Source organism: Caretta caretta, chromosome 17 (assembly GCF_965140235.1).
Source record: "Caretta caretta isolate rCarCar2 chromosome 17, rCarCar1.hap1, whole genome shotgun sequence".
Lineage (NCBI taxonomy): Eukaryota > Metazoa > Chordata > Testudines > Cheloniidae > Caretta > Caretta caretta.
The window spans coordinates 11,588,896-11,608,215 of NC_134222.1; the positions used below are offsets into that span (position 1 = coordinate 11,588,896).

Below are 19,320 nucleotides of genomic sequence, written 5' to 3' on the forward strand. Positions count from 1 at the left end.
CAAGACTGGGGAGTGGTAAACACGTAGTCATAATTTCAGCTTATGTTCATAATTCTAAATACACATTCCATAATACATTACACAAGAATACAGATCACTGTTAGTTTTTAAAATGATACCTTACAAAGTATTTTATACAAAGATTACTACAATAATGTATAGGGTGTGAATACATGGGTGCTTTTGGTCACATTATTGGAGCAGGCACACAGAAAGGGATTTGAGGGTCATAGGGGATCACAAGCTAAATATAAGTCAGTGTAATGCTGTTGCAAAAATAAAATAAAATAAAAAACAACACACACACACACCCCATTCTGGGATGCATTAGCAGGAGTGTTGTAATCAAGACTTGAGAAGTGATTCTTCCGCTCTACTCCATGCTGATTAGGCCTCAGCTGGAGTATTGTGTCCAGTTTTAGGCACCACATTTCAGGAAATATCTGGACAAATTGGAGAAAGTCCAGAGAAGAGCAACAAAAATGATTAAGGGAAGATTCAACAAACCCAATTTTTTTCAGTCTGGAGAAGACAAGACAAAGGGGTCATGGTAACAGTTTTAAGTACATAAAAGGTTGTTACAAGGAGGAGGAAGAAAAATTGTTCTTAACGTCTGAGGATAGGACAAGAAGCAATAGGCTTAAATTGCAGTAAGGGCAGTTTAGGTTGAACATTAGGAAAAACCTCCTTTCACAGTGGTTAAGCACTGGAATAAAATTGCTTAGGGAGGTGGTGGAATCTCCATCATTTTTAGGAGCAGGATGGACACACACTTGTCAGGGATGGTCTAGATAATACGTAGTCCTGCCTTGAGTGCAGGGGACTGGACTAGATGACCTCTTGAGGTCATAGAACTGGAAGGGACATATTGTCAGTACACATTTTCATTTAAAAAAAAGCCATTTTTAATTAAAAACATTTAATAATTTGACTAAAAGGAATTATTTGTTTCCTGTCTAAACTGTTGTGTAGTTTTGCTGAGTGCTTCTGAACAGATACGTTTTGCACCAAAGGTGCACACACGCATAAACATAAAGACTGGGATTCTCAGAGGTGCCTAAATCCCATTGAATTTCAATGGTAGTTGGGCTCCTGATTCCATTAGGTACCCTTTGAAAATTCCAGCTTTGGTACATAGTGTGATGATTTTCTATTTTATTGTCCTGAGTCACGTCTGGGGCATCTCGCTGCCATCATTGTGCTAGGTGTTATGCTAACAGAACAAAAGACAGGCCCTTTCCCATGATGACAAAGGTTAAGTAGACAGAATCCTACATAATCCTATAACTACAGTGCTAGGTTGTTGAGAGACTTGTTTCATTTTAAAGCGATATTTCAAAACTTGAAAGGTGCTATAGAAATAGCATTATTATGGGTCAAGTTTGCTGCTGGTGTAAGCAGGCTCTGTGTGATGTAAGAGGCCATGGAGGAGGTATTCTCCTTTACATGAGGAAAGAATTAGTCCCTCTGTGCAATATTCCCTCCCTTTCACCTCAGCATGCAGAACAATCTGCTCCATTTCATCCATTGCCTATTAATTTTACAGCTATATTTTTTGGTCATTTGCACTTAGGAAAATGTGTGTGCATGCAGTACATGGCTTGCCGTCACTTTATATATTAAACCTCCTTTCAACTTTGATTGCTCACGGAAGCCTTTCATAATCAAGGGAAAGGCACTTGTGTACATCCAACGCCCTTTGTCATACTTATTACATTAATTGGAACTGATGGAGTAGGGGTTGCAGGAGCTGATTTCCCTATTCAGTATAAAGCTGCTGCTCAAATGAGAGCTGATCTGCTTTGAAAAGGCTTTCCCTTTAATGCAGCTAGTGATGTTTTGTTAAAGACAGACATCCACTATTTAATGCTCTTTCATCTTTCAAAAGTGAGCAAATACTTGTAATTAATTTAATTATGGTAATCATGCAGGTGTCTTGTGTGCTTTAAGATGCATTTTGATTTTCAATATACAGCATTCTAAAGGGGAATAGAGAATTCTCTTGGTCCACAATGTAAGAGATTGGAAAGAATTAATTACAAATAATTAATAGTAATATTAGCAGTGTATACTGTACTAATGGGATGACAGTGTGTGCTCTTAGCAGGTGTTGATTCTGCTGGGGAAGTGTTCAGGAGGCTCCCTGAGGCAGGTGGCTCATTGCTCTTTCTAGTTATGAAAGTAGAAGATCTCTAAACAGAAAGGTTCTACTGTGCAGGCTGAATACCGTAGCCCATACATAGGAGTCCTGAGAGCATCAATTCAGATCAGAATTAGAGCCGTGTGGGAACCAGAATTTCCTTGTTCAGGGAAATTCTGCATTTTTGTTCAAACACACCCAAGTGAAATTTCACAGCACAATTTTCAACCAAAAATCACTTTGAAACAAAATGTTTGTTTTGAACTTTATAATATAAAATCAACTTGGTGTTGACTTTTTTCAAATGAAAACTTGAAACATTCCATTCTGATAAGATCAAACGGAACATTGACATTAGTGAAACATTTCATCTGGATCTCTTTTTCAAATGAAATTTAATTGGCATTTTCCAATGCAAGAATATTCTGTCAGAAAATTTGCCTCGCTCTAATGAGAATATGGATGACTTTGGCAGACTGGCAAGGGGGGAGATTGAGTGGTGTTACCACAGTTACCATTTCCTTGTGGACTGCTCCAGGATGCAAGTCCCAGTGACATTACTTTTACATCCATTATGTGAAAGTGCTAGTTAATACAGATTCTGTAGTCCCAGCAGTCAGAGAATGGGACAAGGAATTGTTGTCTATAGTTCCACTAAGGGTGCTAATATACATCTGTTATAATGTTATTGGGAGGCACCATATAGTGCTGTTGTAAATGGTCTTGCTAGTTCGGTTTTGCTGAATGTATATTCAGGTAGATCTAGGAGAAATGTTGAATGTCAGCTGTTGTGCCATTATTTTTGCATGTTGTGTATTAAAGTCTTTACAGCCTGATATTTCTCTAAGGAAGACTATGTTTTAGGTGTAGCTAGTGTCCACAAGTTACACTGTACATGGTGTCATCATATGGTGTCAAACACTGAAAGGTGTCAATACTGTATGCTGCTAAGCAGGCTGGAGAGGTTCAGAGCACCCTCAACTCCCATCCAAGTCAGCGGGTCTTGCGGGCACCTCAGAAACGCTCAGCACCTTGCAGAATCAGTTTAAAGGAAGGACAAACTAGCCAGGAATGTGGAGTTTGCAGGAGCTGAGCTGGCCAGAGTTAACTGGGAAAATATGAATCTGCCAGAGGAGTAAATAAAGCATGCAGAGCTCATTTTTAAGTCATTCCCCTGATATCCACACAAGCAGAGGAAATATTACACTCCCCCAACCCAACAGACCTAATCCCACCATCACCGTTCTGCAAGTGTGGAACAGACAGCGTTCCCCTTTGCTTTCAATGGGAATTTTGTTTAAACGAGACTAGCAGGTTTGGGGCTCAACTGGGAGGGGGGAAAGTAAACCAACATCAGAAGCAGATGAAAACTAACACTTCTTGGGAGGAGCCAGGGCTGTGAGGCACCCTGCTATCACCTACACTTAGTGTTAGGAAGTCTTGTCTATGCCAGTTGTCAGTTCACCAACCACCAGTCTCGGGCTTCACAAGCACAGCCTTCTGGGCCTCCCTGGGTCCCACAGCATAGGCACGATCTAACTCCAGAGTCTTCTGAGCATCACCCTGGAGTACCCAGCCCCTGATCCTCTGCTCCTAAAGGAACAGTACACCTACAGTTTACCAGTTACAACTTCGATCACAGCTCCACTTATATGTTTATAGTGAAAAACAAGTTTAACAAAGATCAGTGATTTGAGAAGCAGCAAGTAGAATTAATGGAAATGAATTGTTACATATAAAAAACCCTACACACTTGACCACAGAAAATGAAGGGTTTTACATATAAAAAATCCACCACACACTTTCTAGAGCCTAATTTAACTAACAAGACTGTCATACTGACCAAAACCTCACCCCAAATCCCTTCAGTGTATCACAGTGAGGCTTGGCTGTGATCTTCCATTCATGAGGCACGTCATGCTGTCCTTTTGCCTCCTCGGTGAAGAGATGCAAAAAGCATGTGTCTGCCTCTACAATTATAGTCCAAAAATCCATTGTCTTCACTTGCCAACAAGTGAAAGCCTGCTGCTTGTGTTTTCCTGTTTATACTCTCCCCTGGAGACTTTACAATCAGAGCAAAATATTAATCAAGTGATTTCAAATAGGCATTTATTGTGAGGTATACAATACAAAATTTTTACGTAGCCAGACAAACATCTCTTGCCTGAAAAGGGAAAAAAAAAATTCTCACCTTTTGGTGAACAGCCCCAAGAACAGGTTTTTCTCCTTACATATTATCCACATTTCACAGTGATTATGATAACCAGCATGTCACAGGCTTTCAGTAGAGACCTTACATGTCACTTTCATCAACTAGTATGTAGATACCAGACCCTGGGGATCCCTGTAATCTGTGCCCTGTGACAGTGGGAACCAGGAGGTCCTTAGGCAATAAATGCCTAAACAACAAAAATCCTGACTGTGTGAAAAATATGTCTGGTAAAAACAGAAATCCCCTTCTCCGCCTGCCCAAATAAAGCATGACAGAAGCAAAAGTTCTCAAAGAGGAGGTTTTTTAAAACTTTGCAGGAAATGTCAATAGAACAGGATGCATGGGCAGTGGTGTAAAATGCTAGTTTCACTACCTTTGGGATCACTAAGTCCAAAAATAGGATCCTATTGTGTTAAAGATGTTGTGATAGGCATCCTGACAGCCTAGTAAGGAGGAAGTTTGAGCTCTTCTGGGCTTAGACACACCTGCAAGGCTTGTGCCACCTGCAGGGAGGAAGCTTAAAAAGGGAATGCCTGCCACAGGAAGGAATGCTGCAGAAAAGGATCGGGGGGTGAGGTCATAGTAGATCACAAGCTAAATATGAATGAACAGTGTAACACCGCTTTTTTTTTTTTTTTTTGAGGGGGCAAACAAACATTCTTGGATGCTTACAACACTCTTGATGATACAAGACATGAGAAGTAATTATTCTACTTTATTCCATGTTGATTAGGCCTCAACTGGAGTACTTTGTCCAGTTCTGTGTGCCACATTTCAGGAAAGATGGGGACAAATTGGAGAAAGTCCAGAGAAGAGCAACAAAAGTGATAAAGGTCTAGAAAACCTGACACATGAGGGAAGATTGAGCAAACACAATTTTTTCAGTCTGGAGAAGAGAAGAGTGAGAGGGGATAACAGTTTAAGTACATAAAAGGTTGTTACAAGGAGGGAGGTCAATTGTTGTCCTATCTTCAGAGGTTAATAAGAAGCAATATGCTTAAATTGCAGCCAGGGTGGTTTCAGTTAGACTTTAGGAAAAAACTTCCTGTCAGGGTGGTTAAGCACTGGAATAAATTGCCCAGGGAGGTTGTGGAATCTTCATCACTGGAGATGTCTTAAGAGCAGGTTAGACAAACATCTGTCAGGGATGGTCTAGATGATATTTAGTTCTGCCATGAGTGCAGGGGACTGGACTAGATGACCTCGAGTTCCATTCCAGTCTTATTATTTATGACTATCCCCAATCAGGACATTTTAAAAAAGCTACAGACAAACCAGGACCCAGAGGGTTGAGGGAGACAGATATTCTCCCTTCAATTGTTCATTTCTTGACCCTCAAGTTCTCTACCTCATCATTCCACTCTGCCTGCCCCCCTTCCTTTGGCCTTCTCACCCTTGGCAATTTGCTTAGCTACACAGAAAGCAGCGTGTTCAGAATTTAGCTGACAGTCCTCATGTTTTACCCCTTCACTTATTTTTAAAGAAAGCAGGTCAGGAAGGTTTTGAGAGCTCTTTTTTGCCTCCTAATCTAAGTAAAATAAATCAATCCATCTTTGCAAAGGTGTGTCTATGCCATGAAGGAAGACTAGTAAAAAGGATTTTCAGGTAAAGAATCCCAAATCGGACATGATTACTAAGCTGTAAAAGAAAGTAAGTGGACCATAAAATGATGCTAGAATTATGCATCATCCCCATGTTACTTAGCTTTGATTTTTGAATTAAGAAGTCTGCTTTAATAGTCACTCGGAATGACTAATTGTTACCTTCTGTTAGTCCCATAAGGTACCCAATAGCTTCTTTATATTTCAGTAATAGCCAGTCTCTTTAAAGCAAGACCTCAGATCACAGGGAACTCATGAAGGAGTTTAATGGTACATTAAAATGATGCTGAATTACATAGGAATTTGCATGGATTTGCATTTTACATTCATATTAATGCCAGATGAGTTCATTATGATTCATATAACAATAATGAATGCTAAAGGAATAAGTAACAATCATTATGTTACAACTGTGCCGTAATCCTGTCTCTTTGCAGTTTCAGGCTCTTAGTCTCAAAAAAGAAAAAAAAAAGGGGGGGGGGGGAGAATTGGTTACCATCACTCTGAGCACTGTAATGTTGTTCTATTATTGTTGCATTGGCTCAGCTCTCTTGCAGATGTTTTACTAAGTGCTGCCTGAATATTTAAAACAGTTATCAATTTGCTGTGTACGTTTACACCTTACTGGGACTCAAAGTTGCTGGACAATCCCATCAAGGCAATATTTTCCCTCTTGCTCTACATCATTTAATGAATTTTGTCTTTGTCCCTAGCACTTCAGAAGATTATTATTATTATTCTGATTCAGGTAGGAGGATGCCTTTCACATGCCCTACTTGCTATTTTCATTCCCAGATTTTAAGCCCATAGTAAGCCTCATTGGTGCGCATCAGCAATAGTTTTGATACATTGAATTGGAGTGCCTGGGCCGTTAGTGGCCGGTACATTTTAGTTTGTTCATGTTTTGGGCCTCTCCCAAAGCATCAGTACAACAGGAATAAAATATCTGATAGTGCCAAGTATCGGAGGGGTAGCCATGTTAGTCTGTATCCACAAAAAAATGAGGAGTCCAGTGGCACCTTAAAGACTAACACTTATTCGGGCATAAGCTTTTGTGGGTAAAAAGGCCCACTTCTTCAGATGCATCTGAAGTAGTGGGGTTTTTTACCCATGAAAGCTTATGCCCAAATATATGACATTGGACTTTCCCTGTACAAATTTCTGAATAAAATAATTCATGGTAAACATCCGTGAAACCATGAGAATTTGCAAACATATGCACACCCAAGCAATTTCCCCAACAGTCTAGACTTTAATGAACAAATCCTATAGAATTCAATAGAGGAAGTGAATCTTTCTACAGGTCTTTTGGAACACCCTCTTTACAGAATATGATAACATTTATGTAGAATTCTAGAAGATGGTGTGGGGAAACACTACAGATCAGCTTAGTCTTTATCCTATTGACTTGATCCTTATGAAGGTCTATAGGACTTTTCCATAAGGGAAAAAAGGTGAAATTCTGACTCCTCAGTCAATTGGAGTCTTGCCATGGCTTCAGTAGAGCTGGGATTTCACTGTAGGAAGCCACGCATTGTAGTGACCCAATTGTGAAGGAGTTATTTTTAACATCCAACCAGCTCTAAGTACAGGGATAGTCCCTAAGAGCCAGATTCAAATATATTCACTCATCATGGATAGCATCCTACTCCACAAAGAGCCCCACTTGGTGTCATTGGGGCTCTTCTAGGAATATACTAGAATTAAGTGGAACAGAATCTGGCTTGAGGCAACCACCACCTTTGGTTCACAATGGTAATGCCTTGCTCAGGGAATTGCAGTGTTAACATATCTATGTATCAGTTAAAATTCTATTATACACACGTGCACGCAGATACGGAATGTATCCATACATATAAATAACCAGAAGACAACAACTCACTAACTCTCCCCAGCAAACCAAACAAATAATGGAAGATAGAAAACAAACCGTTTTGTCATTCAACAGGACATCAGATCTGATTTCTCAGCAGGTGTCAAAGGAAGCCAGCCTGGGGAAAAAAAAGTTTCCTCCAGAAATGCATTCTAGCCTCCGTGTCTGTATGTTGATTTAAAAAGTTAAGAGTTCAATTGTGTCAATTCAGAGCCAAATACATCTTTCTAACTGCTGACATCCCTAATTACATGGATCTTAATTTTCTAAAGATAGGAGCACTGACTAATATCAAAGGGAAAATATTAATGATGCTGAAAGACAAGACATGTTTCTGCCAGAATTCTTAATTGAAAAAGATTTACTCCCAACAGCATAACTATTTTCTAGAGATGTAAAAAGTACTGCTATGTACCTGTCCGACTTACCTGAGATGGGGGTGGGGGGGAAGAAGAGGACTTCTTGAAAGCAAGTTTTAATGCATTGTTTTGATGGATCAATTGAATTACTTACTTGTTTGCAACAAATTATGGCCAACTGTTTTTTATGTTGATATCCATAAGAGCCATGACCAAATAGATAAGCAATTTGAGCATTTGCAGCTTATTTACTCTTTGGTTGAATCCTGAGAGAGGCTGAACACCCAAAGAGTGACATCCTGACCCACTGAAGTCAATGGCAAAACTCCTCTGGATTTCTTTCAGCCAGAATTTCACCCAACATGTTGATACATAATGAGACTGGAAACACACAAGATCTTGTGCATTCTAGACAGGAGACCCCCCCCCCATTCAAGATTTATACTGGAATGCAAGTCCAGAATCTATCAGAAAGAGGAGACTACCTTTTGCTGCTAGATGTCACTCAATGGCATCTCCCGAGGAACATTATGGGAGAAAGTGGAGTGGGTGGAGTGGCTGACTTGGTGATGAGGATGGGCAGTCTTGTCAGAGTTGGTGAAAAGAGACAGCAAGGGACTGAAAAGAAAGCTGTGCAGGTAGGTGGACGGAAGGATGTGACTTTCCAATAGTGCTGCACAATCGTATAGTGGTGTAATTAGTAATGACTACTTACAGGAGTGACACTTTGGATTTCAAGGCACCTGAAGTCATGAAGAGTTGTCTCACTTCAAAAGGAGAAGACCCATCTTTTACTGCTCAGAATGAGTAGAAAGGGCTTGATTCTGACTTCATGACACCCTGCTTTAGTATGACATGAATACATTGACTTCCTGTCTTGCACTTAGCTCACTCATCTAATACTCAGGGCAAAAGTTCAAAGTTGTCCCCAGGAATAAGATTCACTTTAAGTCTATTAAATATTGGCCATATTCTACAACACTAATCCAATGAGTGGTCCCAGTGGGTGAAAAATATCAAATGACAGGATTGGAAACTGAAACCCTATTTTTAAAAAACCACCATGAAAGTTGTTTAAGACTTTTCACAAGCACATCATTAAGGCAGGATTTAAGAGAAAAATCGTAGATTTTATACTTTTATAAAATGTGAGCTGGTGATAGTTCTTTTTTGATTCCATTTCTGCTCATCTCCATTAGTGATTCTTCTGGACATTAAATTATCTTTCCTTAAACACAGTCGGCCCTGGTGAAGATTCAAGTGCTATTTCAACACAATGTGATGTTTGAAGCCAATGGAATTACTCCAGAGAACATGTGTGAATTAAGGTTGAGGGATTGGGCCCTATATTTGGCATAGGGTTGGGGAGGACTGTCACAGGCCTACCTGAGTCCTTACTCTTGGCCACTCACAAGGCTGCTGAGAGGAGATACAACTGCTAAAATTCCCTGGTGTGTGTCTGAAAGGAGTTCAGGCACTCCCACTGTCTTAGGCCCTCTGGGCACTCTTGGGATGCAGCCAGTCCACATTGCATTTCCTCTTGAGTTCTGGAACCCTTCAGGCTCTCTATACCAGGGGTTCTCAAACTGGAGTTCAGGACCCCTCAGGGGTTCATGAAGTTATTACTTGGGGGGGGGGTGGGGAGAAATCAAGAGCCGTCAGCCTCCACCCCAAACCCTGTTTTGCATCTGGCATTTATAATGGTGTTAATTATATATATGTAAATAAAAGTGTTTTTAATTTGTAAAGGGGGAGGCGTCGCACACAGGCTTGCTATGTGGAAGGGGTCACCAGTACAAAAGTTTGAGAACCACTGCTCTATATCTTAAACACACCCCTCTGCTTGAGCCAGTGAAAAAAAATGGCCAAAGGACCCCTCCCCCACCAGATCATCCCCTACCCTTTTATAACCTTCCAGTCCCTCTGTTAGGTGACTCCCAAATCAGCCACCTCAGGAGTCCAGCCTTAGATTCATTTGCCAGGCAACCTCTCCCCTGACAAAACAGTCCTCCTGGTTGGGAGCCTGCCTATTGTCTGTTTGTAGTTGAATAGAGGATTAGCCTGCATGGATTTAATAACCTTAACCATCACACACACCCCCCTTTGGAACTTTAGTCCAGCATGATAGTAAAGCACAAGCACAAAACTCAATTTTGCATGTGAGGGCTTGCAAGATAAAGATACATACAGAGTTCATAATCTCATATAGAATTCATAAATTTTAAAGACAAATTCCCTACATTACTGCAGGGACATTGAGAAATATGCACAGAAGACCCTGCCATTTCAACCTTTGTAGCAGCATTCTTTCACAGCTCTCGCTGCATTACTTTGCTGCTGTAAGCCCCTGGTAGGAACAGCACAACCTTAATTTTCTCCCCCACATTACTGTGGTTAGATGTATATACACATCCCATTGTTTCCATGGATACCAATGCAGAATCCCTTATTGGATAAGAAGTCTTCCTGCAAAATATTTTAATATCTGTAAAGCGTAGCACGATCTTTGAAAAATCCTGCTAGGCAGCTCACAGTACATCCCGCTTCCTTTAATAATGTGTGCATAACATGCTTGACAGCAAGGCTGACTTCTTCAGTTCCGTAACATTCAACATTGTGTTGTCTTAAAATGAACTTTGGAAGATTAGATTATTTCTCTCTGCTGGCTCTTTGGGGTTGCTTATGGTTGAATGGGTTTACAAGTTGACATTGCCCTGGGTTTCCATCAGGCTGAGTGTGTCTATAGGTCACACTGCTAGTGGAAGCTGTGAGAAATGAAAAGCCTCATACATTTTTCCCCTCTCGGATGTTAGCTAGAGGCTGATGTCAATAGAAGTGATGTCTTACTGATTGAAAAAAACAACAAAAACCAAAACCTAACTATATAGCAAAGGTCATGCCCCCCATGATTATGCTGTATCAAATTGCTCCTGCAAAGCCAGGGCTCATATTCCTATTTGCTTCAAGAGAAAGATGTTCCTAGTTTTGTTCAGTACTAATGATTTACAGAATTAACTCCCTCCCCCGACCCCCACAAAAAAACCAACACCCTTTAAAAATTGCACGTGAAGGCTAAATGACCAAGTCATTGATACTAAAAATCCACCTCAGTGCAGAGGGATAGCACAAGTCCTATAGATCAAGTAAGTCCAATTTAAGCCCTATTTGGATAGGTTAAGTGGGAGGTACGTGGTGCTTGGCCTTGTGCTGGTCCTCTGCACGGAGGTAAATTTCACTTAGGGCTTGTCTACACGCAAAAGTTGTACCCCTTTAACTATATCAATACAGTTAAGGCAGCGCAACCATCCCAATGTGAATGCAGTAAGTATAGAGTATTCCTGCAGGGGAAGAAGAATAAGCTATAGTGGCATAAGGCACTTTTATGCTGGTAAAACTGCATCCACAGTAGGGTCTATACTGGTGTAGCCACCAGTAAAACAATCACACGTCTAGGTGACAGGTTTTTTTGCCAGTACCAAAACTCTGAATCCTTAACAGGGGTTGAGGGGGAAATGCTCACTCTGCAGAGGCCTGGCACAAGGTCTAGAAAGTACTTATAGCCTAATTTGTGGACATAGGGGGTGCATTGCCCATATGTGGGTTGTCTGCACAAGGTAAATTTCAGCCTTGGTGTCCCTGTTCTGCTTAGAAGACTAAACGATTGGTGGGTATTTTAGTGAAAAGCACAAGTAGTCTTTCCAGGCTAGCTACTCCGTTGGTGTAAGTCAGTGTATTTTTATTGATATCAATGCAGTTGCACAAGTTACTGCCAGCACTGAATATCAAATTAATGGAAATTATGAGTGATTAGAGTCTTCATTAGGATTATGAACCAAGACCTATATTTGCAACATGAATAAATAAAATATTCACTTTTGCATCTTTTACCTCCGAGTCCCCTTCCCATTAATGATAGTGGGACTTGTACTAAAATTTTGCCCTTCTACACACAAAAATAGGAAACTAATTATTAAGACCACCAAGTTTCTTAATGTTTAGACGTATTTTTGTTCCTTGATGTCAATATTTTCAGTCCCCACCAGAAGCAGGGCCCCATTGCGCTGTGCACTGCATGGACATAAAGTACAGTCCCGGTTTCTTAGACATTATTCAGGCAAAGGCCCTTATCTTCTGTTCCAAATAATTCCTGTGTTCACATAGGATGGAAAGCCAAAAATTAAGACAAGACGGTATAAAAACAACTGGGGCAGGGGAGGATGAGAGTATGAATGATGAAGAAAGTTACAAGTTCTTGTTATGCGTAGCCACCCAGATCATTTGGAAGGGTTAGATAAAATTAATTTCTTGTTTAGGAAATGACCATGTAAGTCTTGTCACCCCAAGCTAGGTTTTTTTGGTCAAGTGATAAACTTCTGAAGATCTTGATTTATACTGGAATCCCCATTACAATTCATGGCAGCGTAAGCCTACAGATGTTCAATATATTTATCTGAGTTTGCCTCCTCCTACTCTACTTCCCCCAGGTAAAAGATCTCTTTTCAGTAGCAGTAAATGAAGACAGAAGCACTGTATTGCAGCTTCTCATTGATCCACTCTGTATCTGTTTCTGCCTAGGGCCTGAATGCCAAAGATGATTCCTGAACATGTGTCAGAGCAGATACTCTGCTGGAGACTCAGGAAAACCTTTTCCTTCATTTCTCAGTCTGCTTGCATTCCTAACATGGTAGGTACAAAGAACAGGAGTACTTTTTGCGGATACAGACTAACACAGCTGCTACTCTGAAACCTGTCATGGTAGGTACAAAGAAAAGGAGTACTTTTGGTACCTTAGATTAAGACTAACAAATTTATTTGAGCATAAGCTTTCATGAGCTACAGCTCATTTCATTGGATGCATTCAGTGGAAAATACAGTGAGGAGATTTATATACATAGAGAACGTGAAACAATGGGTGTTACCATACCCACTAACGAGAGTGATCACTCAAGGTGAGCTATTACCAGCAGGAGAGTGGGGTGGGGGGGGAACCTTTTGCAGTGATAATCAAGGTTGGCCATTTCCAGTTGACAAGAACGTCTGAGGAACAGTGGGGGAATAAACATGGGGAAAGAGTTTTACTTTGTGTAACGACCCATCCACTCCCAGTCTTTATTCAAGCCTAAATTAATTGTATCCAGTTTGCAAATTAATTCCAATTCAGCAGTCTCTCGTTGGAGACTGTTTTTCAAGTTTTTTTTTGTTGAAGAATTGCAACTTTTTAGGTCTGTAATTGAGTGACCAAAGAGATTGAAGTGTTCTCCAACTGGTTTTTGAATGTTATAATTTTTGATGTCTGATTTGTGTCCATTTATTCTTTTACGAAGAGACTGTCCAGTTTGACCAATGTACATGGCAGAGGGGCATTGCTGGCACATATCACATTGGTAGATGTGCAGGTGAACAAGCCTCTGATAGCGTGGCTGATGTGATTAGGCCCTGTGATGGTGTCCCCTGAATAGATATGTGGGCACAGTTGGCAATGGGCTTTGTTGCAAGGATAGGTTCCTGGGTTAGTGGTTCTGTTGTGTGGTTGTGGTTGCTGGTGAGTATTTGCTTCAGGTTGGGGGGCTGTCTGTAGGCAAGGACTGGCCTGTCTCCCAAGATCTGGGAGAGTGATGGGTCATCCTTCAGGATAGGTTGTAGATCCTTGATAATGCGTTGGAGAGGTTTTAGATGGGGGCTGAAGGTGATGGCTAGTGGCATTCTGTTGTTTTCTTTGTTAGGCCTGTCCTGTAGTAGGTGACTTCTGGGTACTCTTCTGGCTCTGTCAATCTGTTTCTTCACTTCAGCAGGTGGGTATTGTAGTTGTAAAAATGCTTGATAGAGATCTTCTAGGTGTTTGTCTGAGGGGTTGGAGCAAATGCGGTTGTATCTTAGAGCTTGGCTGTAGACAAACACCTACAAGATCTCTATTAAGCATTCTTACAACTACAATACCCACCTGCTGAAGTGAAGAAACATTTGCTGAGGACCCAAATTAAGGGTTTGACAAGACTAGGTTGACTGTGAGGAACTCCAAAAGCTAAATAATTGGGCAGCAGATGGGTAGATGCTCACAGTTCTAACTCACACCAGTTTTATAATCAAAGCTACTAACTGCTGGCTTCTCGGGTCCTCCTTTTGGAAATATTCTGCAAGCCCTCCCACTGCCAGGTCTGCAATGTGACTCAGACAAGCTAATAGTCAGATACTAATTAGAAGATAGAAAGTCTTCCATCATCATTTCTATTAGCCCCTGGAGAGTCTAACTCGTTGGTGTTCTGACTAAGTGGCCAGAAAATTGGGATAAAGCTATTCACTTACCCAAATACTCATTGTGTCTCAGACAGTGTAAAGTAAGTTTCAAGTCCTTCTGCTAGTTTCTTGTAAGAAAGGCGTTTGCTTCTCCTTGACAGCTGGTTCCTGGGTTGTGATACTTACCATACACCTCTTGTAAACAGCCCCAGGTTCTTCTTTCCAAGAAGTCAGACACTTCAGCTACCCAGGCAGGTTGAAGTTTTCACACAAGCTCTCTCATCACTTAAGCCCTCAAAATAGGGCTGAAGTGAAGCTTATCTACCCTTTGTATTACTCTGGAACTCTAGGTGCTAGTGAGAGGAGATCAGGGCCCCACTGTGCTAGGTGCTGTAGAAACACAGAGTTCCTCTTCTGGAAAGCTTACAATCTATGTGACATAACTTGGCCTAGGTGTCACAGTAGTTAGAGCAGCAGAGCTGGGACTAGAACCCAGATCTTCTGGTTCCTAGTCTAAGGACTAGTGGGTGCAGTACTAAAGAGCAAACAGGAGTTATATGTGCTCTTTGCCAAGAGCAAATTTCATCTCTTCCCCCCTCCTCCCCCCCAAAGGGCATGTTGGGTTGACTGTCCTGTAATGGTTCATCCCCTCCCTAGAGAAAGGAATAAGTTGTTACTTGCCCTCCTGATTGTTTCCAAGTATCTGCAACCTTCTAAGGGCAAAGGCTCTGTGACTGGTGCCTAGGATGGGCCATATTGAGAATGCCACACTCAGGGCAGACTGCAAGAAACAGGTCAGACAATCCCCCCAAACTGGTGGTTATTCCATAATTAGATTCACCAAGCCAGTAACAAAAGAGCTTCTGCAGCACCACACTGGTTAACAAGAAGCCAAACAGTTCCCTTTAGGCAATCCAACGCTTGGTGCCCATCCAGACAAACAGGTCTAATATAGTGACAGGTTACTGAAGACCCTTTTCACCACATGTGCGGTTCTACTAATCCCAAAGGATCAGACACTTACCCCCAAATTAATACACATCTCAGATTTTACCCAAATATCACACTGTCAGCCAAACTGAAGATTAAGAATAGTTATAAATGGTTAATAGATCATATATACACACACAATTATGAAGTCCTCGTATCAGGTTTGGAACAGTGATGAATAGACAGCTGGCTTGCAAATTCTCTCTGGTAGCTTCCAAAAGGTTGGAAGATCCTCAGTCTATTGTTCTCAAAACACTCGTTTTAGTTCTAAATCCACAGTCCAGACAATTGGAGCAGGAGTGAGGCAAAAAACAGGGATGTCACAGCTTGCAATTTATAGCCCAGCCCAGGTACATGGAAAGTTACTGGCCCAATACAGAGTCCAGGGTCACATGAACATGGAAAGTTATTGGTAAAACATGGAACCGAGTGTCCTAATGGGCCATCAACACAACTGTCTAGCCCTGTCGTAAATCTACCTGGGGGGTGTCACCTAGGCATTCAACATGTTTGAGACAGATACATAGCCACTATTCATAATTTCAGATATAAAGATGCATGAATATAAACTGGACTATCATGCTTAGCAATTCGTACCTCTATTGATACCTTACATGACATACTTTGTACAAGATTTACGAAAACTGTGTAACAGTGATATAAATGGCCACTTTTCTTATAAACGGCATCAGACTTTCCTGAATATTCCCTGTGATGTCCTGCCCTTTAAATGGTTGGGCACTCTGTACACAGTGCAGAGCCTCACTTGTTTGTTGCCAGAACAATAAAGTTAGACAAAGCTATTTGCGGTGTTTACCTCCTTCTGTACTGGGTCCAAGTATAACATTCCCCCATCTGATTTTTCAATGGGGTGCCTTCAAGAAGTTCATTGGGGGATTAAAAAAAAAACACACACACACCATGAGTGAATCATTTTCTCCTCCCCCACATGCATTTTTCATTGCAGTCATTCACTAAAAACCCACCTTAAGCTTCAGTTATTAGTGATTTAATGAGGAGTCTTTTAATTATAACATCTGTTGTTTTAATTACCAAAGGAATTATAATTAGACTCCCTGTAGATTCCTGCTGCTAAACCAGAGGCTCAGAAAACATTCTTGACATCAGTAGAACATATCAGGTACTCAATAGGTGTGACACCAAGGAGTGTTGCCTGTCATTTGGAAAAGTCAATCTTAATTTTAATTAATCTCTTGGGAAAAGAAAAAAAAAAAGTGAGGCAAAGCTGCTAGAATTCCAGATACAAGTGAACTCAATGTCTTGAACTCTGACATGTTCCTTACACTATTAGGCTTATTGGATTGCGACATAAAAAAAGCAAGCCACACTACTACTTAAAAGGCTTCACCCCCCCGTTCACCCCCCCCACGGAAATATTTACTGGTTTTGTGAATGACTGTTCCTCTCACTTTTCAATTAGAAGGGGAAATGAAGAGCTATATTGACTACAGACCAGTCGGTTTACTTTAAATCAGACCTTTCTTTGCACAATAGAGTGAAGACAAACAGTGTTGTGTAGAACCACTTTGAGCAGATCTAAACAAACTTCAGAATTTCCCACAGAATGGAAATTCTGATATTTCAACATTTGTTTCATTTACTAAGTGGGAAAAAGTTGAAATTTTCAAGTTTTCTGCCAAATAAATTCAGGAAAAAAAACAAAAACCTCTTATTTGGGAATGCTGAAATATTTTGTTTTGACATTTTTGCTCAAAAACCAACCATTCCAGCATTCCCAAAACCAAAATGTTTCATAAACAGTTTAATACAGGAATCATTTTACTACCACCTGGCACTGATGGAGGAATAAGGAAGTTTCCTGAGGGTGCACAGCCTCATAGCAGAGCAGTTTATGGCAGGAAGTGAAGTACACTTTCTCCAGTTGAAATTATAGGATTAAAAATCTCTCTCCTTCCTGTCAAACACAGTTTCAATTAACATGGGGTGAAATACACTCCTGTGCAGAGAACAATGCCTGCATACCACTTAAATCCCATTACAGCCTTTAAAAACTGAACTTAGTGATGATAGTCCTTGCACCTGGTTTCATTTTGATTTGTTGAAATGATCCAGAAAATCCCCCTTTGGCAAAAATTGCCTTTTCCATCAGAATGTCATTCTGTTGGGAGATTCCTGGCCAGCTCTATTTCTGAAGGTGGTATTCATCTTGTGTAGAAAGCCAGTGCAAGGACTATGCACCACTTAGGTTTCCTCTGCAGATTAGGATTTGGAGACATGGTTACCCCAGGTGTATTTGGGGTGTGCAATTAAAAATTATATTTAAGTCTGTTTAGATCTCAATGGTACATGACTGACATGGTCTTCAAGCAGTTGTTTTAGCTGAATGCAGTGAGTAGCACTTGACAGGTTATTGACTTTCTGTACCACACTATTAAAAATCAGGACAAATTGGTGCTCTTCATTGCCTTTAAATTCTCCTATCAAGTCTGCACCTTAAGTGATATGAAAGTTAGTTTTCAGAAGAAATGGTCCTTCAGAGACATTCAAAACTGCAAAAGGTTAAATTAGAACTACTACAGCACAGCCATGAGATAGCCAGACACGGTCCCTCTTATGCTGTGCACACATCAATTGGCACAGTGGAATAGATTTTTTTTTTAAGTGGCATGAAGATATTCCTATCCATGGACCCAGTTCCTCTCTCCAGGTGAGTCTTCATTTATGAAGAGACATTCAAACTGTTAGCAATATGGTCCTGAACCAAAGCTCACTGAAGTCAATGGGCATCTTTCCATGTACTTCAATGTCCTTTGGATCAGGCCCTGCATGGCCATCTGTGCTAATATCTGTCTGGAATGTTGGCAAAATACTAAGAAATAAAAATGCCTGATAGACAAGAGATTTAAAAGTTGCCTTAAAAATGTAGCTTGTTTGTGCTGTCCATTTGAGTTATACAATGCATGGGGCTGAGGAATCACCAAGAATGGAATAGACAATTATTTGAAGACTGGATGCCATGGCCACAGTTATCAACATTACCACCACCTCCCCATTATGTAATACCTGGTATTGTGGGTCATTAGCCGGGGACTGAACCTGAAGTGCTGTGCTTCTACCCTTAAAGTAGTGGGAGTCACATGTTGCACGGATCAAACGTTAGATGAACGTGAGACACACACAGCATTCTATACGGATTATCTGTACTGGATATTTATGATGGACCTGTAGGTCGCCTATTAAGTAGGATCATAAACATAGGAGAGGACTCTGCTGTCAAAGACAGACCAGGGAGCATCTTTTCACTATCGGAGTGCAAGCCCCTCAGACCTCACTCTGAAGCAGCTCAATCTTAAGATTTGTTTAACCCCAGCTAAACAATGTCAAACATTTAAATGCCCCCAACCATGCAATTAAATCAATGGCAAATGGGGAATTCCAGCAGACAATACAATTATTGTATTAATTACAATAACCCCAGTTTCTAACTACTACAACACAGAGTCACTAAACAACAAAAAGCTAGGGATTTGCCATTCAGCCCTTACTTCCTGCCTTTATATAGGTAGAAGAGCCTAGAGAGAGTTAAGACACATGTTGCTTAACTCTCAATTTCCAGCCAATCTTTACGCTGATTAAATCTGTATAATTTCTTTACATTACTGCTCAGTATGGGCCAGGTGTTTTCCATGCACTCCAAGACTCCCTGTGTTTCAAGGAGCTCACTGTCTATGGATAGACAAGTGGACAGATGTTAGTGGAAAGGAAACAATAGATATTTTATTTGCAAGTCCGTTTGAGTTGCTGTGAGTAGGTGGTTAGAAGTGGATTGTTAGAGGGGATTTAAATCTGCACAGGGTAAGGGTCACGTAGGTAATCTCAGGGACGTCATACCATGAGGCAGTGTGGTACACTGGATAGGGCAGTGCCAT

The 19,320-nt window shown here is 40.8% G+C and overlaps 1 long non-coding RNA gene across 1 annotated transcript in view; it reads left to right on the top strand.

Moving 5' to 3' along the window:
• The window catches only part of LOC142069513 (uncharacterized), a 125,814-nt gene that overhangs the window by 32,340 nt on the left and 74,154 nt on the right, over nt 1-19,320 (top strand). The window contains exon 2 of the long non-coding RNA XR_012665368.1: nt 12,761-12,869. This is a non-coding gene — a long non-coding RNA (uncharacterized LOC142069513). The remainder of the gene's footprint in view (nt 1-12,760; nt 12,870-19,320) is intronic.